We start from the raw sequence: 27,895 nt of genomic DNA, 5'->3' as shown, positions 1-27,895 counted from the left end.
ATGACTCACATGTATTCAAGATTTAATAAACTATGGGAAACATGTTAACCTAAGAAGAAACCCCTAAAATGCTTCATTTGTTATAAAACATATAAAAGTGGTGATCTGACACCTTTCGGTACTTAACACTGCTTATGAGAAAAACAATAAGAAACGCTCAAAGAGAACACTCTGTCTATTTGTTGTCATTACTCAAGTCTGGGGAAAAATGAAAAAACAAAACAAGCTTGGATCCTGAAATCATAAGCATGCAGCAGGATGACACCCCTGTGAGGAGGACTGAAATATTTGTACGGAGGAAAATGCTTTTCAAAATTTGGATGTGCATTTAATAAATACAAAGCCTGACACATGTTCATAATGAATATCAAATATTGGTGTTGAAACTGTAGTAAGCAGTTTGACTACAGTATAAACCCTGTACGTTGTATTAAAAAAAACCTGGTGAAGTATTTTAAACAAGTTTCCTTTTTTCCCCCAAGACAGCAAGCAATACTTCCCGTTACATCTCTAAAGGCCAGCATGCAATGTAAAGCAAAGTCCCAAAGAGATGCCTGAGGTTACTGTTTAAACATCCACTTTACCACACATACTCTGTCTATCTGTTTTAAACCATCGACAGCACAAATAGCTGAGGTAGTCCTGTGCTGACCTCAGGCTCATATGGGAATGAGGAACGTTCAGGATCCTCAACCTCAGCCCGGATCAAGTGCTTCACAACTTCTCACCTCTTACTGCCGAAAGAGAAACTGGGATGATTTGGTCTGAGCCAGCAAGTGGATGTTTGTCTTGGCATGATGCTTGATCTTATTGGGGACTTGAAGACAGCTGTATGCAAAGCCATTGGTGTAATAGCATGACACTGATGAAAATGGTCTGGTTTAAGGTGTGTTGAATGAGTAGGCAATGGTCCTGATTAATGACTGTCAAAACATCATTTGATATTGTTGCATACTTCAAGACTGTCTATTCTTAGTTAGGTGTGTCAGGTTGATGGAAAGGTTTTTAAAAAACCTTGTGAGATTTGTGAAATCAGTCGGATTCGATGATGCATCAGTCGGCATGCTTTTCTCACCAGTGACCTGCATACTGCAGATGCATTCAACATTACATGTATTAAACAGACTTAAAACCTTTTATCATGAGCCAATTTCAGAAATGCATATCAACTCATGAAAGAATCCATAATTTATTACTGAGATTCGTGATGAAAGGCTTAAACATGCACTTCTACAGATGGAACGGGTACATTCTGAGCTTTAACATAAAGTGAATTTAGGGGGGACTACAAACAATAGAGAAAGGTGTTGGACGTATATCGCACTGAACATCAATGTTCACCGGAGTAGACCTTAAAGACCCTTAAGTAAATCTGAAAGTCGAAATGGAACAAAACAAATGTTGCTCATGGGAAAGAAAGGGAAGCCCCTCCGTCAGACTGAACTTCCTCAAGTCACCGTGCCCAAAAAAACAAAAATGGCTGAATGTGTCCAAGAGGCCATAGCGTAGACAGGATCTACCTAATGTTTACACAGGTGGGCTTCTATTCAGCCATGTGGTTGGCAAAGAGAAAAGCAGCCTGGGATGGGAGAGTGTGATAAAAGTCAAACTGAGATAGAGAGGAAAGAGAGAGATTGATGGATTGACAAAAACAAAACAACAACAAAAAAACGTGCAAGTGGTGTTATAGCAATAACAAATGTAACAAGGGGTGATGGTGAAAGAAATCAACAAGTAGTGAACTGGAAAGGAATCTTCTGGTCCTCCTTATTCATGCCCACATAAATAAAAGCCGAAGAGGAAATTAAAATGTGTGGTTTGCTTCTTTTTTATGCCTTAATCGTTAAAATTTGCGACAGAACAGACTTTTAAGGCGCCCAGACACTAAAGTTTACGTTGTGGAAGAGAAAATAAGACTCCATTTGTGTAGAGCATAATGTTTTGCAGAAGTAACAAAGTTACACACTAAAAGCGACACAGTCTGATGCAGGCTGGTCCGTTGACCAATGACAATTTGGAAGAGGTGAAATTGCACAGAATAAGCGGATAACTATAAAAAATCTGCTTATTATAGAAACCTGTTTTCATGCATTAACATGCAAACCAATAAACAGCCTATGTAGAAAACTGAGTTTACATGGGATTTAAACATTTGTCTGGTTTCTCGCAGGCAGTGATATCACGCCTTTGCACATAGGGGGTTCATATTAGTGCCTTAGAGGTACCCTCTAAAAATGGTGCTAAATAGCACTAAAAGCTCGTAATCATAGGGGAACCATTTTTAGTGCAATATAGCACCAATAAAGCACCCATAAAGAACCATTCAAGGGTGATATAGCACCACTATAGCACAAGATATGGTTCTACATAGCACAATATGGTTTGTGCTACACATGTACTACATAGGTGACGCAATGATGTGACATTAATTATTTTTTGTCTGTATGGTTCAATTAAATGTAAAAGTGTTAAAATTTAAAAATGAATTTGCAAATATTTTTTTCTTTTTTGAGGACCAAGTCAAAAATTTCTGGTTTGATTTCATTTTAAAAGAATATTTGGGGGATAATTGCAAAAATGTCAATGTGGTGTAAACAGTCTGTGTCAATTGGTGTAACTAGTATTTTTAAATGAAAATATAAATATTAATACATAAATATATTCATAAATGTATTCAATTCAATGTCAATGTGGTGTAACTGGTCTGTGTCAATTGGTGTAACTAGTATTTTTTTATGAAAATATAAATATTAATAAATAAATATATTCATAAATATATTAAAATTAAGGTCAATGTGGTGTAACCAGTCTGTGTCAATTGGCGTAACTAGTATTTTTTTATGAAAATATAAATATTAATAAATAAATATATTCATAAATATATTCAATTCAATGTCAATGTGGTGTAACTGGTCTGTGTCAATTGGTGTAACTAGTATTTTTTTATGAAAATATAAATATTAATAAATAAATATATTAATAAATATATTAAAATGAAGGTGAATGTGGTGTAACCAGTCTGTGTCAATTGGTGTAACTAGAATTTTTTTTATGAAAATATAAATATAAATAAATAAATATATTCATAAATATGTTCAATTCAAGGTCAACGTAGTGCAGCCGGTCTGTGTCAATTGGTGTAACTAGTATTTTTAAATGAAAATATAAATGTTCATAAATTAATAAATAAATATATTCATAAATATATTAAATTCAATGTCAATGTGGTGTAACCGATCTGTGTCAACTGGTGTAACTAGTATTTTTTTAAATGAAAATATAAATATTCATAAATTCATAAATAAATATATTTATAAATATATTAAATTCAATGTCAATGTGGTGTAACCACTGATCTATATAAATGACTGGATTGCGCATGACGTCACACTTGTGAAGCCACCGCGCCGCCATGTTGGTATACCCAAACATTCTATTAAATCAATGGACGTTATCAGATTTGAATGATAAAACATCACTTTACTCGTCTTCGTTTTTATATGTGAAGTTACCCTGTACATTATTACAACACAAACGTCCAAAGCATGTAAATAGTTATTTACTGAAAGTTGTACATTTTGTGTTTTAATCAGTTATTATACATTCATCTTTATTACAGATTCAGATCAGCAGACAGACCGCAGCATATTTAGTATTAATGACAATAAACGTGCTCTTTCTGAAATCTAAATAAATAATCATGCTTTGTACCGTATGTGCATGCAATAATTTGCTAGTTTTGTAATTATGTTATCTAAACTTTAAAGTTACCTAAACTTATTTAGAAAAATAACACTGACCGTCACAGTGTAGCTGAATGTCAAAAAAAAACTTTATTTATACCCGTGTCATTAACAAATACAACAGACACACTCACCTTAACGTTTTTTTATAAATCCATTATCCTGCCCGATAAAAACATAAACATTGCAAATAACACCAGAATTAACAAATAATTAACGTACACATATCCTAAAAATTAACCTTGTGTAACTGATACGCTGTAAAGGGGGTACATTTTGATCATGATTTTGAATGGTAGTCAATGACGCTCTCTGCCGGTTGGGTATACCAAGATGACGCCTCGAACTCTGCGCTGGCTTCACCTCACGCAGTCACGTCAAGCGTTCTATGTGCAATCCAGTCATTTATATAGATCAGTGGGTGTAACCGATCTGAGTCAACTTGTGTTACTAGTATTTTTAAATGAAAATTTAAATGTTCATAAATTAATAAATAAATATATTCATAAATATATTAAATTCAATGTCAATGTGGTGTAACTGATCTGTGTCAACTGGTGTAACTATTTTTTTTAATGAAAATATAAATATTCATACATTCATAAATAAATATATTCATAAATATATTAAATTCAATGTCAATGAGGTGTAACCGGTCTGTCTCAATTGGTGTAACTATTTTTTTTATGAAAATATAAATATTAATAAATAAATATATTCATAAATATATTCAAAAAATGTGGTATAAAATATAATCATCTAGTTTAGTGATTTTTTTATACATACATGTTTACATCATTTGTTAAACATTATATAGAAAACAGAGCTGTTTTCAGCATATGTCAGAATAAATATAACAAAAACGCATTAAAATTTACATTTAGAAATAACTAATAAAATATAATTTTAAAATATATTTTTTTTAAGATTACGCAACCCTGGAGAACCCACGGGGTCAATAAATGGGTTTTTGGATTTTCCTGGGTTCTCCAGGGTTAAATGCCATCAAGGTGGATAAAATACTTTATATTTCTCATTCTTTAACACAATTACAGTTACACCATTCGACAGGTCTTGTTTCTGGAGGCTTTGCAAATATGGCGGCACAGTGATGCGACTTCCTTTAAAGGGATAGTTCGGCCAAAAATGATATTAAACCCATGATTTACTCACCCCCAAGCTGTCTGAGTTGCATATGTCCATCGTTTTTCAGACAAACACATTTTTGGATATTTTAGAAAATGTTTTAGATCTTTCAGTCGATTAAATGTAACGTTACGGTGTCCACCCATAGTCCACGACCTTCAAGTCCAAAAAAAGTGCGTCCATCCTTCACAAATTAAATCCAAACGGCTCCAGGATGATAAACAAAGGTCTTCTGAGGGTAACCCGCGCGGTGTTGTTGTAGAAATATCCATATTTAAAACTTTATTAACGTAATTAACTACCTTCCGGTAGCGCCGCCATCTTAGTCCCGTCCGCATTCAGGATAAGAGTTTATGCAGCCTACGGAGGCTACTCTGCTGCTGCTCTGTGCCCCCGCCCTCCGAATTTGTCATACGTCACTAAGAAAAGTGCGTACACTACGCTAATACTCTCTCCTGAATACAGAGGAGTCTAAGATGGTGGCGCTACCGGAAGGTATTTATTGATTTTGGACTTGAAGGTCGTGGACTATGGGTGGACCCCGTAACATTACATTTAATCAACTGAAAATTTTCTAAAATATCCGAAAATGTGTTTGTCTAAAAACGATGGACATATGCAACTCAGACAGATTGGGGGTGAGTAAATCATGGGTTTAATATCATTTTTGGCCGAACTATCCCTTTAAAAGGACTATCAGAAAGCATCAGATCTGGTTGATCTGCTGTAAGTGTGCCAATCCAATGTAATCTGCAATGCAGATTAGAGTTGTGTTAGTAGTACTGACATGCAGCCAAGACTCATGTATCTCCAAAACCCTAAAATGTGTTTGTTTATGTTTGAGACAGTGAGTGAAAGAACAAAATGAGATAGAACACAGCGCACAGTAGGCGACAATCTGTGCAGCCTGTAATTATTTCAGAGAGGCTTTCAATCAAACATCCAATTAAATGCTGGGATTCTCGTTTCCAACTAGGACGTGTTCCAGGATCAGCATCTTTTTTTTGATACGAACAACATTCCCATTCAGAAATAGCTCTAACCCTAAAATGTTTAACCTTAACCCTAACTCTAAAATATGATTGGTTGATTGTGGTTCCAGGACAAACTAGGACAGGTCCTACTTGGCAAAATCAAGATAAGCACTATGCACCACCCATGTAAAATTCACCCATGGGCAACAGTGGAATGAAGCCTCATTCTACAAATGCCACACAGAAATGTCTAAAATATAAACGATATGGCCCAATGTTTAGTTTTTCTTATTATAATCCTCAATTCCAAGCTCTGGTATTTATTATTAACTTTAGTATGTGTTGACACCTAAAAGTCTGTTGTAGTTTCAAGAACAGCAAACGAAAAAGACAGGCGAGAAGGTAAAAAAAGGTAGGAGACGGTGTCTGTTCTTATTTAATGGGGAGAAGCCGTTGTGTCTCATTAAGAAGGAAGGAATATTATTTATGCTGACATTACGAGACAGTAGAAAGTTAAATATGGTGTACTTCATAACTTGACCCGGGAGTAAAGTATGTTCATAGTGTATGACACTTCGAGCAAGCAGTAAAAGCTAAATTTATGATAGAGTGTTGGAGGAGACAATAAAGGCCTGAATGAAAAACTTGCACTTAACATTATCGTAACTTTATTTATGGTTGTGAATGTTTCTCAAACCAGAACACATATTGTTTGTCCAAAGCCAAATCCGGTGGAACAAATCTACTCATGGTCAAATGTGTTAAACAGACCTGAGAGTACCATTCTCTTATTGGGAACAGAAAACATGTGGTTAAATTTACCAAGTTACTGCTATGAATAAAAAATGAGAGCAGAAGAAATATTTATAAAGTCGGTACACCAAAGCTCAAAAATACAAGAGGGCTTCAGGTCTGACAAAGAGTCTGTGTGCTTGATTCCATTATTAGGGCCCGAGCATGAGGAGCAGGCCAGAATGAGTGGGTGCAAAGCCCTATTGTTATAACAGTATATGGACTGCACACATTTCACCTTTTTGTAAAAAAATCAATTTTTCATTTCCTACATGCTAGAGATTAAGACATCAATATGAATTACCCAAGACATCCTTTCATCACTGCTGACTTTTCATAAAGTTCATATTTACCAAAAGCTATGAATTAGTTTAATTGTCATGTAGTGTAATGCCAAAAAAACTGTAACTATATAGTTGTAAGCTAATTGAGATGTGATTACTGTGATTAAGTACGTAAGAGACATGGCACAGTGGGTAGGGTATGTACTGTACTTTGACTCATATTGTACGAACTGTGCTCATTGGGACACAAGTTTAAATCCAATCCCATTCCCACCTCTATCTATTCTTTATTCTCTAATAATCCAAAGGAAAAGGGAAAAAATGCAATACAAATGACTGAAAGAGGATTATTGTACATTTTCATTTGATTATATTATTTGATTTACCAGGTTACAGTAATCAGACTTTACATGACACGGGGGCTGTTTACGTGTAAACGACGATGACATTTTGGGAAACGGTTTTCAAAGTGCAATTTTTTTGAAAACAACATATTGCCGTCTCTGTGTAAACAAAAAAACGCAAATCTGATACAACAGTGACAGTGTGCGCATGTGTCAATTCACTCTTTAGGCATGCAAGAGTATAACCAAAACAACAATAGCATGTTTGTACCAGACTGTAAAAAAAGATGGACGACGCCCGTTTGCTCTCTTCCATTGGTGAAAAGTGAAGCGGCCAGTGTCACGATACGACGCTGACATCCTGGGTCTTGAGTCTGCGCAGTAACAATTTCGGGACCAATCCTGCGCAGGAGTGAGCAGGAAGTAAAGCCGCAAAATCAAGGCCCCGCCCTCACTCTCGCAGAATGCTCATATCAGAGCTATCAATCATGATGTCACACCACCGTTTCTAAAGCATTAAATAACTAAAAACAAACTTATTTTAAAAACAAACATCAGCGTGATAAAAACTACAATAAATGACAGAAACCAGCTTCGGAAAAGATATTTGAAGAGTAATAAAATTGTTTAGTTGGTCTCAAATCCCATTGAATAACATAGGGGAGGCGGGGTTTATGACCTATACTGGGACCAGTCACTGGGGGGCAATCGAGACGTTATGGCTTCACTTTTCAGGGCTTGTGCGGCACACTTGGTTTGTACTAACAACAAAATACACTGCACTACAATACAAGACATAAAACTGACACAATACAAATGTGTACTGTTCAAGAAACTGCGTTTTTTAAAGCAATACTGCAGCCAAAATCAAATCTGAGATACTTATGCCCATCATCTTTCAGACGAACACTTTTGGAGTTATTTTAGTAAATCTTCTTGCTTTTCCAAGCTTTATAACAGTATATAACAGGGAAGAGGGAACAAGTCTGACTTTGAAGCCCAAAAAAGTATCCACACGCCTCTTTCGTGAATCTTCTGAGTTTGCACTTTTTGGGGGGTTTGAAGTCAGAAGTTGGTTTCTGATCCTTGTTTTCTACCATTATAAAGTTTGGAAGAGCAAGGATATTTACTAAAATAACTCCAAATGTGTTCGTCTGAAAGATGTTGGACATTTGTATCTTGGATTTCTTGAGGGTGAGTACATCATGCGGTAATTTTGATATTTGGCTGAAGTATCCCTTTAACACTTTTCCAACAAACTTTTCAAAATGTTGCCACTTTCCCAGATAGCAAAAAATATACGCAGGACTTCAGTTTGCCGCCAGCCCTAAGCTGTCGGCTATAGGTGCGTCCTGCTGGCGGGGATGAAACGTTTGCCGCCGAATACGTCACTCCCCTTTCTTGCGATTTGCCCGACTGCTTAATTTATGCAAAAGCGGCTGCCGCCGGCGGTCCGCTGTCAGACCTGTTTGCGATTACGCCCTTATGACGCTTACTGCCTCCAGAGCACCGCCGGTGGTCCGCCGACTCATTGCTATCTGGGTTATAGTCCAGGGTTACTGGGGAAAATCTGTTTGTGTCAGCATCTACTGGCTTTACACATTATTATATATGATATTTTCAGGAGTAATATTTATATATTACTTCTGAAAAGTGTGCACAATCATCTGCCAGAAGAAACATGTAGGCCGGACAGAGCGGACAGTTCCAATTCTCTAAACGAAACCTGTTTTCCCCTCACAATTATTCTTTTATAACCACATGAACCACCTCTCTGTGTAGAAGTGGGACAATCTTGCATTTCAAACAACATTGTGTGACAAGCCACGACATGCCACTTCCAAAAAAGAACAGACGTACCCAATCGAAAATCTAATATTCAAACAAAATTACTTCACTCGGGCTATAATCACTTGAGACATATTGTGTAACGTCAGCCTAGACAAGAAGTCTTGCCACCATTTCAATGAGGACACCTTAGGGTTGTAATATTGATACTTCTGTGAACAAATCCATATGCAAAATGTGATGTTTGAAGTTCTGATTTGATGTCAGATTACATTTCACTTTTCTACAAAAATGACAGTTCGGATGGGGTCACACAATGACTGCATTACATTTGCAACGATTCTGAAAAATGATGTTATGAGATGATAGAAGATATTAAGCTTTTAACATGTCCTTTTTGAGAACTGGTTTGTCAGGTTCAAGTCAGGCGGTGATGAAATATTTTTGCTGTAAATCCAGCAACCCAGACACTAACGTAGGCTCGCATACATACAGCATGCTGCACTTTGGAAAAGGTGGGAAAGTCTGTTTGAGAGGCTGGCGAAACGGCAAACCGTGGAGGTGAGCTAAGGACAGAGGTCTGACCCAGATACAGGGGAATGTCAAGCTTTCCTGCAGCTCCCCGACTGGTCACAGCTCAATAAATGTGCAGTCCACTGAAAACAACAGATGATGGTATACTGGTTGGTCCATTTTGTGTTACATGTACCAATAAATGTCCATACTGATACTATTGATCTATAGCAATCGGTTATGAGTGCTGAGCAGCAATACAGATATTAGCTCATACTATAGATGTGTTTTATCAAAAATACAGCATGCCTGTCAACGAATCAGCATCCCAAAACAAGCATTTAAACCACCAAGTATTTAGTAGATGCACCTTTGGCAGACACTCAAGTCTTGACTCTCTATAGGGATTGGTCTCTATCAGCTTTTCTACATCTGGTCACTGCAAATTTTCTGTTCAAACTTAGTCAGGTTTCAAGGAGATATACAGCCATTTTCAAGTCCAACCATACTCCAGGGGCCTCATTTATGGCGCTTTTCCATTGCATGGTACCCCACGGTTTGGTTTGGGTCAGGTCGGGTCACCTCACCTCACCTCACTTTGGCGTGCTTAGCTTTTCCATCGAGTTTAGTATCACTTCGCAGTGGGAGGGATTATAGGCGTGTCGTTATATTTGCGCTGCCTACTGCTGTGACATCATACAAGTGAGATCGCCGTTGTACATTCCCATACATTCATTTAACGTTATTTCTCAGGCCACCACAAAATTAAAATTGGTCACCACAAATAGATGTTTGCACATCGCGTTTATTACTATCTCTGTCTCACATGACAGTTTCTGTACAAACACTCGTGACGTACGCATCACGACTGTGCCACTACAAATTGCAAGTCTGGAAGAAAAACTGGTATGGTGTTCCTGATTCTCAACCTGTGGATGTTTTTTATCGCTAAAAGGGAGTTTGGGAACTTAAAGGTGCAGTGTGTAAATGTTTGCGGCATCTAGTGGTGAGATTGCGCATTGCAACCAACGGCTCAGTCCACTGCTCACCCCTCGCTTTTGAAACGCATAGAGAAGCTATATTAGCCACACCGGAGGGCTTAAGGGCTTCTGGCGGCACAAAATGGCAACTTCCATGTAAGGCAGGGGTGGAGAACCCTGGTCCTGGAGGGCCACTGTCCTGCAGAGTTTAGTTGCAACCCCAATTAACACACCTAAAAAATCTAATTAAAGTCTTCAGGATTACTTGGAAATTAAATTCAGGTGTGTTTGGTTAGGGCTGGAACTAAACTCTGCAGGACAGTGGCCATCGAGGACCCAGGGTTCCCCACTCCTGATGTAAGGGGACCCTCGGTGTGTGCAGATAAAAACATCTCATTCTAAGGTAACAAAAACATAACAGTTCATTATGAAAGGTCTTTATGCACCCCTGATCATATCGTTTTGTATAATATTTTGCATTTATGTCAAGAGATCCTTCTAAAAATTATACACTGCACCTTTAAAGCAAAGCACAGAAGACAACATGTTTGCCTGAGACAGCGCAAGCTAGCACGAAGGCAAAGCTAATCTTTTACATTATTGTGATGACGTTGGTAGTGACGATTCTCTCAGACCAATCAGTGATCTACAGTGTTTTCGTGTCACATTTTGGTATCAGCCCAGGTCGCTTGGAACACCCACCGAGGTGGTACAAAAAAAAGGTAGAGTACTACATACTGCACCCAGTGGAAAAGCTCCCAAAAGTAAGCTGACCCGACCCAAACCAAACCGTGGTGTACTATGCAATGGAAAAGTGCCATTATAAAGCATGAGTACGCACACTTTACGATCAATTCTGTGCGAATGCATGCTTTATAATGGCTCTTTTTCATTGCATAAATCGCAAAAATCCACAGCAAAGTCCATATTTATAAAAACGGTCATTGACGTAGAAAACTGCTGAGCACCACGTCAGGGCATGAGCAGACGTACGCACTTTTTCTTGCCTGATTGCTGCAGGTTTTTGGAACTATTAGCCATTCTTGCTGCTCGAAAACGGTTTAAACATTGACAGGTGCTCTTTTATTTGTCAATGACATTGATTAGGCATCGTTGAAAGGCGGAGATCTGCAACTGTCCAGCTGCAGACCATTTCAAGCATATTTTTTTAGATTTCACGTCTGAAAGTGAGGGGTACAAGCGTTTTCTATGCGTACATTCATTTTATGAATCACATCTGTGCGCTATTAAGAAAGTATTGTTAAAGGTGCAGTGTGTAATTTTAAGAAGGATCTCTTGACAGAAATGCTAAATAATATCCAAAACTAAATTATCAGGGGTGTATAATATATAGACCTTTCATAATGAACCGTTATGTGTTTATTGCCTTAGAATGAGACGTTTTTATCTACATACACAAAGGGTCGCCATTGTGTTTATATTTGTGTAGTCTGATTATGTTATTTATATCTTAAGTCAATGTTACGTTTTGTGACAGTACAATTTGCAGTAAATCTAAACAGAAGTAAACAAGCAGACCTCAGGACAAAGGGTGTGGATCTTGCACAAACCGAAAAGGAGCAGACACAGTAATGCTTGTAACTAATATGGGATATTATTGCTTTCACAAGAATAATCTTCCATTACAATTTTGATACTCAGTACAGTTACAGTACTAAAATGAATCACCCATTGTCTTTAGTCTTTCTCTTTGACCTTTCGGCATAAGGGTGTGTCCCGGAAGAATACAGCTACCAAAAAGGTTGATCAATTAATGATGCTTTAAAAGGACTGGATCTAGAGGTTTTCATTATTAGTTTCGTATTTTAGACAGTTTCATTGGACACAAACGTGTTGTCGCAGTTACGCGGCTAAACCGAAGTGAACTTTCAGGCTGTATTTTTTATCGGTCAGGCTAGTGGCTAAACTGATCTCAGAAACAAATAGCTTGCTGAATATAAAATGTTTGGATTGCTAAAGACGAGGGGAGGCGACGAGTAAGGATTACTGTTGTGTGGAGAGGTTTGGTAGCCAGGCAAGAATTCAAGGACCTTTATCTAACATATAGTAGTATAATAGTATAATAGTTGATATGCATTAGATTTAATACATCAAAATTATTAAATAATCTTTAAAATGTAAAAATATCATGAAAAAGTACTCTATTTTTTGTAGTTATATTCGGAAAAAAAGCAAACTTTTGTATATGCAATATTACTCAAATATTTCAAGACATTTTGTGTTTTAATTTTGATGACTTTAACATTCAGTTTCTCAAAAAATGTAAATATTTTATCAAACATCACTCAAATGATGATTTACAAACAGAAATTTTCAAGATCTTCAAACTATGTACCATTATGTGCGCAATACTTTGTTGGGTATTATTTTGCATGAATTACTGCTTCCATGCGGCGTGGCATCGAGGCATTATGAGGCGGCAAGCGCGAGTGATTTACATGTTAAGTCAATGCAAAGACGCGATAAGGCAACCTGTGGCATGAATGGCGCGGAACGCGCAGAAGCCACGAATGGCGTGGAGTTGAAAAATCAAAACTTCGGTGGATTTCCGCGCCGCGTTAACCAATCAGAACCTTGCTGTAGTAGTGACATAATAACAGGAAGCGAGCGGAGTATCATCAGATTCGCAGAAGTCCCTCCCATGTCCCAAATTTCTGCGTGAATGTCTCGAATGACTAGAATTTCACGCGCGGCTTTCACGTGCGAATGAAGCGAGTAAACTCAAATGTTCAAGCGTCCAACTACACACGAATAGGGCATTTTTTCCGCCTCTACCGCAGCTGGTGTTAATGCAGCATTAGGCCTGTGGCCCTGCTGATGGGTTATTAAAGGCCAAAATTGACTAGAAGGAAAAAGCGTGGTAGAAAAAGATGCACTAGCAAGCAGATGCGTTCCGCTAAAAGTTGCTACAAACTGCAAGGAAAACACTGGTATAGTGTTCCTCCACATGTGGATGTTTATAAAAGGGAGTTTGGGAACTTACAACAAAGCACAGATGACAACAGGTTTGCTCGAGACATTGCTGATCTTCCGTTTAGCAATGACGCTGGTAGTGACGATTCTCTCAGACCAATCAGTGATCTACACTGTATCACATCATGTTTTAGTATCAGCTCAGCTCGCTTGGAAGCCAAACCGAGGTAGTACTTAAAAAAGTACCCAGTGGAAAAGCCCTTAAAGTAAGCTGACCCGAACCAAACCATCAGGTACTATGCAATGGAAAAGTGCCAAGAGATGACTGCAGCCTTGGAAAGATTGTTAGGAAAAGCAGACTCAAGAACTTGGAAGAGAAGTGGACTGAAGCTGGAGTCAGTGCATCAAGAGACACCACACACAGACGTCTTAAGGAAATGGGCTACAACTGTCACCTTCATAGAACCAAGAAACAACGTCAGAAGCGTCTCAACTGGGCTAAGGAGAAAAAGAACTGAAGTGGTGCCCAGTGATCCAAAGTTTGAGAATTATATTCCAATTTTTTAAGAAACTGCTTTTTTTATTTTTTTGAGCTGTTAGTCTGAATCATCAAAATAAAAAAGGTCTTGAAATATAGTGTGCAAGGAATCTTGCATATACAAAAATTTGCTTCTCTGTGATATTTACTTTTCATTTATTTCCCTTGTTAAAATAAGAAATAAACTACTTTAAAATGACTCTGTTGTTATTGATTCTATGTGTAAGTCTACTGGAAGTTGCATTATGTCTACAAAAGCTGTTAGTTTATGAAGTTGCTCCTCAAACCATCACTTTTAAATACGTTTAATGAACATGGGACAATTGTCAGCCATTGGTGAGCCAAACAGACAGACTTGCCCCAAACTCATGCCACTCTTGTTAAATGTTGTTAAAGGATTAGTCCATTTTCTTAAAAAAAAAAAAAAAACATCCAGATAATTTACTCGGCACCATGTCATCCAAAATGTTGATGTTTTTCTTTGTTCAGTCGAGAAGAAATTATGTTTTTTTGAGGAAAACATTCCAGGATTTTTCTCCTTTTAATGGACTTTAATGGACCCCAACCCTTAACAGTTTTAATCCAGTTTAAAATTGCAAGTTCAAAGGACTCTAAATGATCTCAAACGAGGCATAAGGGTCTTATCTAGTGAAATAATTGTCATTTTTGCCAAGAAAAAGAAAAAATATGCACTTTTAAACCACAACTTCTGTCTATCTCCGGTCCTGTGAAGCGCCAGCGCGACCTCACATAATTGCGTAATAACGCCGAAAGGTCACGTGTTACGTATATGAAACGCACATTTGCGGACCATTTTAAACAATAAACTGACACAAAGACATTAATTAATATCATTCCTCATACATAAATGTAAAAACGGTCCTCTTTCTCCACACTTCTAAACACTAGTGCGTAGTTTCGATACGTCATCCGTGACCTCTTGATGTGATGACATATTACGTAAGGTCGTGCTGGCGCATCACAGGACCGGAGGAAGACGAGAAGTTGTGGTTTAAAAGTGCATATTTTTTATTTTTCTTGCCAAAAATGACAATTATTTTGCTAGATAAGACCCTTATGCCTCGTTTGAGATCATTTTGAGTCCTTTGAAACTGCAATTTAAACTGCATTAAAACTGTTAAGTGTTGGGGTCCATTAATTCCATTAAAATGAGAAAAATCCTGGAATTTTTATCTCAAAAAACATAATTTCTTCTCGACTAAACAAAGAAAGACATCAACATATTGGATGACATGGTGGTGAATAAATTATCTGGATTTTTTTAAGAAAATGGACTAATCCTTTTACAGTAGCTGGCTCGGTCAGGATGCTTTACTGAACATGTTTATTTAAATCCAGAGAGTCGTAGCTTTTTAGTAAATTAAACGACTAATATCCTCTTTTTAAAACAAATGACACATTTCATATTTAAAGAGATGAAAAATCTGTTATCATTTACTCACCCTCGTGTTGTTCTAAACCTGTATGAGTTTCTTTAATCTGTTTAACACAGAAGAGGATATTTTGATAAGTAATTGTAGCAACACAGTTGACGGTACCCTTCCACAATATTTGTTTTTGCTACTATAGTCAATGGGTACCATCAACTGTGTGCTTACCATCATTTATCAAAATATTTTCTGTTGTGTTTAACAGAATAAAGAAATTAATACAGGTTGAGAACAACAAGAGGGTGAGATGACAGAAATTTTATTTTTGGGTGAACTTTCCCTTTCAGATTTGCCAAATGAGGAATCTTATTGAACTCCAATGTTTCTAAAGCAAACCTGTGTTAAGAAATGGTTCGTTTATAATTTGAAAAAATTAAAAATCATCTCTTGAAATTAAAACGTAAAATTATTGGGTAACAATGAGCCACAAAAAGACTGCTGTAACAAAAGACACAAAACAGTAGCAGTGCCACACCTCTTACGGTAGCTTTGCTTTAGTTTATGGTCAGCTGAGGTAGATGAAAGTGTTTTGCTTTCTAAAGCCTCAACTATAGTTGTTTTTTACGCACAGTCGAATGCACAGTAAAGGTCTTCACAGGTCCACTAAGATCCGAAAACCTGAGGTCCCTGAGGTCCGATCGGGTCTTGGGTCTAAAAGTTTCACGTGTGACTCGGACACGGGCCGCGTATAATAATAGAGGCATTGGGTAATTTATGTGTTTTTGCCAAACAGACCCGCAGACCTGAACTCTCTCGCATGTGTGCGTCAGTGTCCGTTTCAAACCTTTCCTCTGTTTGCCAAGAGCGCTTGCGACATTGTGTGGCTGGCCGTAGATTAATTACCGGTTACCTTGGTGTCATCGTCAGATAATAAAGTAAAACAAATGGAGCACCTCGCCAAATTGGTTGCGAGACCAGCAAGGTTTCTTTCTGTCTGACTTCTGCGTGCGGGGCAACAGACTTGCACACACGTCAGTGCCGTTTACATTCGGGTTAAAAAAAATTGCAACCGGTTCGGGCCGGACTCGGGTCTAATTTTCTCTAGTTTTGTCTCAGGTCGGGTCGTTCTTAAAAAAAAAAATTATTTATGCACGTTCAGGTTAGGGTATAAAGCGATCCGGGTCATTTCGGGTTGGGTACATTTCTTTGGACCTGAGAAGACCTCTAATGGACAGCCTTGCAAAGCATCATTTCTTAGACTCTTGTGTGTGTGTGTATACATACGTTTGATGCATGCACATTGCAACAAACTGCATACTCCTGTAATGCAACTATTTGAATTTGCTTTGATTTGTCATTTTGAGTCACCTGCCATGGGTTTGTCATATTTGCGAAGGGCACAACAAAAGCTGACAAGTCCCTGGGCCAGAACAAGCAAGATTTGGGCCAGTTGATGGAATGGTCACTTGGCTAAATGAGCCAGTACCTTCATCTATGCCTTGTGCATATGTAGAGCTACTGCTGACCAAGCAGACAACAACTGGATGATCAGATAAAAGAGTAAGAACTACACTATGCACAATGAATTTACTTCGTTTAGTTTGATATCCTTAAAACGCAACTCTCATATCGACAAGTGCTAACAAAAACAAAGACACACAAAAAGCACATCCATCCAGCAGTAAATAAAATTGCTCATAAGCTTGTCCTGTATGTACTTAAACTTTGCTGTTGTCGTGACAGGAGAAAATTTGAACTCATACTTGTGTGGAAAAGGCCCTCTGGCTCCGACATTTTGTTTATGTTTGCATTCACAGTTCCCCTTCACTCCCTAAAACAGATTTTTTTGGGATCTCTGATGGTTCCCACTTCACTCCAGCAGGTTTCTAGTCTCAGACGGGAAGTCAAGGACTGCCTAAAGTACAGTTTGTTCACTGATATCTGAGGCATATATTGTGTAAAAACAGCAAGAGTTGGCTATATATCATGATTTGATTGTCAGTTCTGGTGGAAAAATTGTCAAAAAATGGTCCCAGACACTCACTTGGGCAGTAACCTTGTCAAAAAATACACATTTGCACTTAAATAGTTCATATTAGTACCTTAAATGTATATATTGGTATCAAATGTATACGCATCTATACCTAAATTGTACATATTAGGCCCTTTTTGACAGCCAGGGACCATTTTTTGGACACTGCTTGGTCAGGGGATTTACATGTTGGTCATACACTTTCATACTGGGTGATTGTTGGCCAGACAAAAACTACAAAATGGACTACAGTAGATAGTGCCTTGCCAAATGCCTCTGCTATGTCCTGAAGAAAAAACACCAGGAGCCATAAACAGATCTACAGATCATTACTTGGTTGGATGGTATTCAAATCAACAAATGAGCATTTTTCAACAATGCTTTTTAATTCAACATAAATATGGTATTGTATAATCCGCCTATTGACATTTACTAAGAGAAGATTTGGACTGAGTCACACACACATTTCTGCCATGTTCTCATGGGATAGGACTGGAACACAGGACAAGCTTTTAAGTGCCTGGAGCTTGTGTGAGATTCATCCATCAGACCACAAACATTTGGGAAGGGGCAGCGTGACGAAGTGCAGAGACAAGAAAAAAACATCAGACGTACATAAACCAGGAGGATGTTTAAAAATACCTGTGTTCTGATAATGGCTTTCTTAGTTAGCAAACCCAAACTGAAGAGCTAAAACTGGTACTGCTCTTTTAAAGTTTATAGTGAAGTTATGTTTTAGTAAAGCTTAATGAGGATGTGACTCAACTCCCCTCTTTTTATATTATTTGAACTTTAAAGTTCTCCATAATGTGTACCAATATGATCACAGCATTAAGTGCGTGTTTTGAGCCAGAAAGAAACGTCTAAATGACATCAATAAAACAAACAGAATCACAGTTTCAATATATCTGGTCACCCAAATAGCAACTATCTCTAAAGGCTGTTTAACAACGTTGCTTTTTTAATTCTGTACTTACATTACACAAACCCAACATACAATATTATATCAGTGGACCCACTTTATACTAGGTGTTTTTGACTAATCTGTACTTGCTTTTATGTACTTAAAGTTTTTAAATATGTTTTGATGTTTTTTGATTTCATACTGTATTTATAATTGAATAGGACGATGTGTTTTCTGAGATGACGTTTAATTTGTTTAATTTTGGGTACACATTAAAGGAGTAGTTCACCTAGAAATGAAAATTAGCTCATAATTTACTCACTTTGCCTTTCCAGGTGTACATTTAGTTATACTAAATTGTGGCCGTGTGTTTGAAGTTTTTTTTAAATGGTAGCAAGCATTTATTGGTTCTCCGAATGTTAGAACGATCACCGCTCATACTGCACATCAACATGGAGCAGGCATGCCACCATTCATTCAATACGTGTTCACAAGGGTGTCACGATTCTCAAAAAAAATTCACCAGTCTACAGTTAGGCAAACAATCTACAAATGGAGACGCTTTGGGACTGTTGTTACTCTACCAAGAAGTGGGCGCCCAGTCAAAATCACACCAAGAGCACAACGAAGACTCATCAATGAGGTAAAGAGCAACCTCGAATGACAGCTAAAGATTTGAAGCATCATTGGAACTTGCTAACATCTCTGTTCATGAGTCTACAATACGTTAACACTGAACAAGCAGGGTATCCACGGCAGGACACCACGAATGAAGTCACTGCTTTCTAAAAAGAACATTGCTGAACACGCCTGAAGTTTGCAAAAGAGCACACTGACACTCCAAAGCGGTATTGGCAAAATGTTTTGTGGACTGATGAAACTAAGATATTTGGAAAAACACACAGCACTACATCTGACGAAGAAAGGGCACGGCATATCACCATGAAAAAAATCATCCAAACTGTAAAGTATGGTGGAGGAAACATGATTTGGGCCTGCCTTGCTGCATCAGGGTCTGGCCAGCTTGCAATCATTGAGGGGAAGATGAATTCCCAACTATATCAGACAATTTTTCAGGATAATGTGAGAATGTCTGTACGACAGCTGAAACCGTGTAGAAGGTGGGTGATGCAACAGGACAACGAACCAAAACACAGCAGGAAGTCCACAACAGAATGGCTTCAGAAAAACAAAATTGGGTTTTGGAGTGGCCAAGTCAGAGCCCAGACCTCAACCCAATAGAGATGCTATGGATTGACTTGAAGAGTGCCGTACACTAGGGTCCCGCTTTTATGAAAAAATATTTTGCCCGCCCTGCAACACTGCATCTATTTTTACAACGCGCACCGCCACCCACTACTAGGCATTTGTAATGTAAATAAAAAGAGGCTTTATTTCAGCATAAAAGTGCTTGGAAACAGCCATTAGATTACATCGCCCTGTAAACTGGCAACAACATATGCGAATGAACCATAGAAACCACCTGGTCATTAATATAGAGAAAGGATAATGATAAACATTTTCAACATTTACAAAGCAGCGTTTGTATTATCTATTCACAAATTCCCTACCTTAATTTCTCCCGGAGATCGTCTTTCATCTTTTATTTCTCCGTTTGTTTTGTTGTTGTGGCTGGCAGTGGGAGCTTGGCCCTTCCATAACGTGATGCAAAAGGTTTGGGGATATCAAGGGCTCTATCTTACACCCGGCGCAATGCAGCGCAATGCGCGACGCAAGTGTCTTTTGCTAGTTTCCACCCTGCGCAATTATCATTTTCACGGTTAGCGCCACGTTGATTAAACAGCAAATGCATTTGCGCCCCCTTTTGCGCCCATGGGCGTTTTGGTCTGAAAACGAGGTGTGTTCAGGCGCATTGTTGGCGCGTTGCTATTTTGAGGCAACTAAAATAGACTACGCCATTGACCAACAAAAACCTGCTCTAAAGTCTAAAGTCAATGGCGCAATATGTTTTTTGTTATTTAAAGAGCGCATTAGTAATGTGTGCCTATAAACGGGACGACAACGTGGGTTTGCTTATCACATACATGAATGCGCAGCAACACAAAAATGCTTTTAAATATGAAAGATTAAAGGATTGAATGTAAAAGATTATTATTGAGTCTCTTGGACATAAATGAGGACTAATTATGAGACGTTAGAAGACAAAAAGAGCTGCTTCACCTGTAGCCTGGTAAGTAAATAAATGCTTTGCTTTAAACAAATGCATCTGTTTTAAAATGTTTTTTTTTTTTTAATGCTAACTCACGGATTTATTGTATATGATGACTCTGTGGATATGGTGAGATCAGAAACATTTTTAAGTAATGCTTAAAAAAACTGAAGCTGTCCAAGTGCTGAAATGTGCGGAGAGCCGTTTGTAAATTCTTTATCTCCTTTTTGTTACAAATAAAGTATTTTTAGAGTACAAACCTTTTCTTACATAATTGTAAATTATTTTTGGATGATATTGGATAGCCATACATTTAAAGCAATTAAAAGCCTACTTTTTTAATTCCATGACTAAAAGAAAACAGGTTTTAAAGGTTTTAATAAAAAATAACAATTTCAATAAAAGTGAAAAACAACACAATTATTTAACATTAATCCTAAACTGGGGATCTTCTTCCTCCGCTTAGTTTTTCAGTTTACAAAGTCCGTGATCTTAATAGGGATAAGACATAGTGTCATGATTTCGGTCTTATTGGCCGCTTTGTCTTTGTTTCACCATGTGTTGTGTTGTGTTTATGTTTTGACAGCTCCACACGTGCGCGCCTTCCACCTGGTGACCTCATTATCTCCGACTCTTCTCACCGGCGTCCCACACCTGATCCTTATTATTTGCCCATCCGGTTTGATTTAAATTCCCCTCGCTTCCTCTGTTCCTTGCAAGTTCGTCTTAGTGTGTTCCTGCCCGCTAGCTCTGTCTAGTTCTTGTCTAGTCTAGTTCTTGTTGTGTCTAAGTTTATTCTTAGATTATTTTCACCGTGCTCTCTGCTGCCTTTGCCCCGTTAGATTCCCCGCCCTGCTGGCTGTCTCTCCTTATTTGTGTGGCCTCCATCAAGTCTTCGGATTCTCTCGGTCAGAGTAACTCCTATCGTTATCTACACCTTTCGCTGTCCAGCCGCAGTGCGCTCATGTGCGCGTAATTCTGCTGAAGACGCTGACAGCCGCAGTGCGCTCTAGCGCGTAATTCTGCTTATCACCCAGACTGTTGCAGTGCGCTGTCCAGCGCGCGTGCTGCTGAAGACTCTGACCGCTTCTCTCTCTCTCTGTACCCCGCCAGGAACTCGTCTCTGTTGACGGACTGTGTGGTTGTCTTGCAGTCCGGCTGAGTTTTCCCACACCTGAGCCCGACGAGAGGATATCGTTGTGTTTCGCCTCTCCAGTGTTTCCAGTTCCCCGCACCTTTTTCACATGGACACAGTGTTTTCTCTTATACATTTTGCATTTTTATCTGAAGTCATTGAGTGTTTTTCTCGTATACATACCATCTGAAGACATTGAGTGTGATCTCCTATACATACCATTAAAACCCTCTGCTCTGGGATTCCGTGTTGTGTAGTTCCTAACAGGACGAACTTGCCAGAATGGATCCCGCGGAGGGTGAGGACTTTTCTGCCCGTATGTCGGACCTTTCCTCACGTTTGGACCAGCTCAGTGCCGATGCCACCCAACTCAGCCTGCCATCGCAGACGGAGCCTCATGTTACTGCCCCACCTCCATACGATGGTAATCCTACCTCCTGTCGGGCTTTTTTGACTCAATGCTCTTTGATTTTTGCCCTCCAGCCCCGCCGCTATTTCTTGGAGATCACCCGGGTTGCATTTGTGATCACCCTTCTGATTGGCAAGGCGCGCGAGTGGGCTACGGCCGTGTGGGACGCCCGCGATCCTTGCTGTCGGTCGTTTCAGAAGTTTCGCGAGGAGATGGAGCGCTTTTCGACCGTTCAGTGCGCGGGGACGCCGCTGCGGCTCGGTTGGCACATCTGGTTCAGGGAGGACACACAGTCACCGAGTACGCCATCGAGTTTAAGACCCTAGCGGCTGCCTGCCACTGGAATGAAGCGGCTCTCCGAGCGCAGTTTGTCGAGGGGTTGGCTGATGATCTCCAGGACGATTTAATTCTGCTGAAGACGCTGACAGCCGCAGTGCGCTCTAGCGCGTAATTCTGCTTATCACCCAGACTGTTGCAGTGCGCTGTCCAGCGCGCGTGCTGCTGAAGACTCTGACCGCTTCTCTCTCTCTCTCTGTACCCCGCCAGGAACTCGTCTCTGTTGACGGACTGTGTGGTTGTCTTGCAGTCCGGCTGAGTTTTCCCACACCTGAGCCCGACGAGAGGATATCGTTGTGTTTCGCCTCTCCAGTGTTTCCAGTTCCCCGCACCTTTTTCACATGGACACAGAGTGTTTTCTCTTATACATTTTGCATTTTTATCTGAAGTCATTGAGTGTTTTTCTCGTATACATACCATCTGAAGACATTGAGTGTGATCTCCTATACATACCATTAAAACCCTCTGCTCTGGGATTCCGTGTTGTGTAGTTCCTAACACATAGTGCCAGCGCAACTGGCTTTTAAAGGGGATGAGAGCTGAGACTCTCATTGGTTTATTTCACGTTACGTCCAAAATACTCCCATTACTCATTAAAAAAAGGGCCAACCCTTTTCGACCGTGCGCTCGGCGCACAAACCATTTTTCCCGTCGTTAAATTAGCAAAAGTGGATTCGGACACTTTAAAGAGCACCAATTATGCTAATAAATTAGCACGTTAGCACGTTATTGTAATATCCCATAGTACATACATGTTATTAAAACTTGAACTAATGCACTGTGAGTCTTATAAATTGCTTACATACCTCAACGATTTCTGCATGTCTGGAAAACGCTCGGTTTAGTTCCTGTATCCGCCTCCCAAAATGTCTAGTTTATTCGGATTGGTCAGATGACTACTCAACTGTTATTGGTCAACTGGGTTCGGTGTGTGTTTGAAAGGTTACGCCCCTGACTACGCGTGGATTTTCCAGTTCTGACTGAGAGTCACAGGCAACGTAAACAAGCGCTATATTTCTCTATAAACGATGGTGTCTGTACTGCCTTACCACTTCAAGCTCGATCCAGAGAGTTCAGACGGCGTTACGATATAAACGATCTCCGTCAATGAACGCGATTGGATTTAACTTTTTTAGGTGTCCTTAGCTCTGCCAGAATGCTAAACGAAGACGAAAATGTGTTGCAAAGACATCCAAAAGGTAATTATAACGTACTACATTACTTTGCAAACTATATGGAAACACCAAATGTAGCACATAGAAGGTTTTATTTGAAATGATTATAAAACTATTTCACTTATTAACATTATTTTACTATAGTAAACTTTATTATAAAAGACCGCTTACATACTATATTACTGTGCAAACTATATGGAAACACCAAATGTAGCACATAGAAAGTATTTGTTGAAATGATTATAAAACTATTTCACTTATTAACATTATTTTACTATTGTAAACTTTATTATAAAAGACTGTTACATACTATATTACTGTGCAAACTATATGGAAACACCAAATGTAGCACAAAGAAAGTATTAATTGAAATGAATGTTCTACATTATTTCACTATGGTAAAGTTTATTATGAAAAACTGCTTACTTATAAGTGCTATGTTTTTACTTATTAGGTTTTAAGGAGAATGTAACAGGTTCCAGGGCCTCTTACCTGCGTGATTCATCATCCAGGTTTTGCACAAATTGTCTAAATCCCTACACACAGAACATTTATTGTACCGACTATAAGCCTTTGAGGTGCAGGACTAGAGTAAGTTTTATTACATTTTTAAACCAATAACACTAAAGTATCATTATAGTAACAAAGTACCCAAAAGAACAAAAGATGCAACTTTAAAGAAAATATAATAGTCAGTCAAAAGTTTTTTTTATTTATTACAAATATATATTTAAATGTTAAACAATATACAAATAAACATACTTTAGTAACCATATTGTGCTCTTGTTTCAAAAATTGTTCAATTCATTTCTTACAGCTATCTATTCAGATAAATGGCATATCAAAGCTTTGTCAGCTGGTGCTATCTAAGACGACACTATAAGGTTATCATCCTGTCGTGTGTTGTTCTCCAGATACGCTTGGAGCTTCCTGATCAGATCGGTCACAATTTTGGCTTTCGACGACCCCTGCACTGAAGATGGCATGCAATCACGTCCTCCTTTGAAGGTCTCTCAAACTGTGATGCCAGATCCATTGGAATCGGGGTTTCCTTCAGCTTATCTTCAAATACCTCATCAAACACAAGCCTGATCACATCATCCACATAACTGTAGAAATATTGCAGTCAATAAATCTTTTGTTTTGATCATTTATTTCCCTGCTTCATACATTAAGTTTTTAATTATGAATGTATTTGAAATAAAACATTACTGCTTACGGTATGTCACTTGTGTGTTTTGGGAACATAGCCTTGTACTTTTCCTCTCCTGCTTTTTTTACGGCTTGGTGACATTGTAATGGATGGCTGCAAGGTACAAATACCTGTAAAATATAAACAAGCAATTAATTTATTGTAAAAGTAAATACTACTTTATTTAACACAGTTACTAAAATACTTAAATACCTGCACAGCATTCCAATAAATGAGAAAATCAATTTTTTTTGCTGCAAATCTGAAACCTCAGGCTACGGACGGCAAAGGCATCCACTGATGATGATGATGGAAACATTGTGAAACAATGCTACTGCCTGGGTTCCTATGATTATGCAGAGAAAAAAAACTTTGTCATCATCAGTTATACATTTAAGACTGGTAGTGGTTTCACTAGCTAAATACATCATATGTGTTAAACACCTTTGCTCCTCATATGCCAGTCTGACTCCTTGTACTGTGTGATGATGTGTAGAAGGATGTGTACAGCTGCGAATCTAAGATATAGACAAATAAAACAAACATGTATTCAGTCAAAAAGACATATTATAACAATAGAGTACCATGACTATAAATCGTTAGACTATTCATTAAAACGTAAATGTATTACATATTACATGGCCCAACATTAGCAACACACATTACGTGTTTACTTCGTTTCAAAATCTAAGAAAGCTTCAAGTAAATACAACAGTAAAATACATATAACTTTAAACAAATCATCTGTACTTAGAGTTTCTTGAGTTTGATCATGAGAACAAATTTTACCGGTAACAGTTTAGCTGGCATTTGTATTTGTATTTATCTTAGCAGCTTAGCAAGTTTGTAAACATGTCTAAACCAACATCGATAAAAAAAACGAAAGCCTGCATAATTCAACATACACGTGTGTAAATATGGTACGTTGTTTATGAAATACAGTATTACAACACAAAACAATTAGCTTGCAAGCTTAGCTCTACGCACATTATGTTAATCTCCGGTTACCGGTTACGTAATGTACAGTAAAAGGCAAATAATAAACATGAATACTTACAGTCTGTGATCCAGAAGTGCACAGTAATCCAACTTTCAAGAGGAGACGTCGCGCAAATCCAGCTTCGGTTCATGAGAAGCAGTTATTGTGAAAACTCCGTGAACAACTTCTGACTGGATTTTTCCGGAACCGTATTAAACATGATGTCCTCTGTGGAAGTCCATAAAGTGCTATTTTGCCCTCGCATCTAAAGAGACAGCGTCTACTCGAGAGATTTAATCACTTAAACAATGAAACAAGAGTTTGCAAACAGAGTCAAAGCAGGGACTCACAACCTCCGCCATTTTAGCTCTCTTCTGACTCGGCGCTCCCCACCCCACCCTCGTCTTTGAGGGCGTACCCAAGCAAAGCAGAGAGGGCTGAACTATGATAATGTTGGTCTTATCTACGTCACTAATCCCAGGAAGTAAACTGTTGCCTACAATCCGAGTGTTTTTTGTAGTCCTCGAACATTAGAGACGATAACTCGCGTCATCGTTTTCTTTGAGGTATGTACTTTTTGAATATCGTTAGCATGTACTAATGCACACTTACACACAAAAGGATGTTTAAAAACGTGTATCCCATAATAGGTGCTCTTTAAACAATGCGCTTAGATTGTTAAAATAGGACCCATTATGTTTGTCAATACCCTTGACTTAGATGAAGATCAGGTCACATTTTATGACAAATTTATGTAAAAACCATAAAATTCCAAAAAGGTACACATATTTATTCTTGCCACTGTATGAATTCCTTTATGTGATGATGGATGGGCTTCAAACACGCGGCGGTTATTCAGTATGCACTATTCAACTCTAAATGTGTTTGGATGAAGAGAGGTAGTCATATACAACTAGGATGGCATTAAGTTATGGAGCGAATTTTGTGCCAATATTTTACAAACAAATACAGCATTTTGCAAACAAACTCAATCTGTTTTACAAAGGGAAAACTTGACTCGCAAACAAACAGAAAACGCTTTGCAAATAATAAAGGCAATTTGAGAGAAAATGCAGATGTGTTACAAATATGTACTGTGTTTTGTAAATGTGACCATGATTTTTTCACAAATGTTACCATGATTTTTTCACAAATGTGACCATGATTTTCTCACAAATGGGACCATGATTTTCTCACAAATGGGACCATGATTTTCTCACAAATGGGACCATGATTTTCTCACAAATGGGACCATGATTTTCTCACAAATGGGACCATGATTTTCTCACAAATGGGACCATGCAATCCAGAACAGCAGATGGCGCTGTTTCAACTTTTTCAGTTGAAAAGCCCAGGGGAAAAGCCCTGAATTTTAACATACATATCACCCCTGACAGTGGCAGCAACTGAATAAAGACATTTCATTTGTCGGGCTTCATTCTGTTAATCTCACTGATTTTATTGTAAGTGTTAATAATAATAAATGTTTGTTAATAGTAAACAAATTCTGTGTGTCAAGACAATGAATTCAACTTACAATGCTTATCAAAAGATGCAGGATAATAAATGAAACTCTTTGGAGAAAGAGTGTGGTAGGGACATAATAAACCCAACATCGGCTGTCTGGACAGAGTGGCCAGTTCAAGCAACAGTAACCAACCAACCAGGATCATAGTCATTTGAGCACTCTGAACAAGATAAACTTCTACAAAATGTTAATCCTTTTAAAGTTGGTCTTATCTTGTCAGGCTAGGAGGACCAGTTTAAACCAGCTTCTTTCACAATAGCCAAGCTGGCAAAGCTTCCAGCCTAGTCAAGCTGGTTTGGGCTGGTGTGATCAGCCTGACCAGCTACAGTATAAAAGCAAAAATCCTTCTAATACTAGCTTAAGCTAAAACCAGGCTGGAACACCATCTTAACACTCTGGGGTCGGCTGCGGCGCGGGCGCCTCAAACTCTTTATTTTTTAATCACTCCCCAAAGAGACTTAGATAACTCTGCTGATTTTGGACATACAGATATGATTTATACATCATTTAAAACGTTAAAGTGTCTAGTTTTTTTCTGTCCACTCCCAATAAAAACAGAATGTTGTGCTTTTCGCAAAATTAAGAAAATAAACATGATGCGCGTTTTG

General features: G+C 38.4%; 1 protein-coding gene and 1 long non-coding RNA gene across 3 annotated transcripts in view; one reads left to right on the top strand and one right to left on the bottom strand.

The window, feature by feature from the left end:
• sugct (succinyl-CoA:glutarate-CoA transferase) overlaps positions 1-27,895 on the bottom strand; it is a 154,727-nt gene that overhangs the window by 45,727 nt on the left and 81,105 nt on the right. The window lies entirely within an intron of this gene.
• On the top strand, positions 23,390-24,806 carry LOC141281403 (uncharacterized). The gene is made up of 2 exons (XR_012335687.1): positions 23,390-24,179; positions 24,503-24,806. It is a non-coding gene; the product is annotated as an uncharacterized lncRNA (long non-coding RNA).

The sequence above is a fragment of the Paramisgurnus dabryanus genome, chromosome 22 (assembly GCF_030506205.2).
Source record: "Paramisgurnus dabryanus chromosome 22, PD_genome_1.1, whole genome shotgun sequence".
Classification (NCBI taxonomy): Eukaryota; Metazoa; Chordata; class Actinopteri; order Cypriniformes; family Cobitidae; genus Paramisgurnus; species Paramisgurnus dabryanus.
Note: the sequence above shows the minus strand (reverse complement) of the source record. Positions and strands in the feature narration are given on the sequence as shown.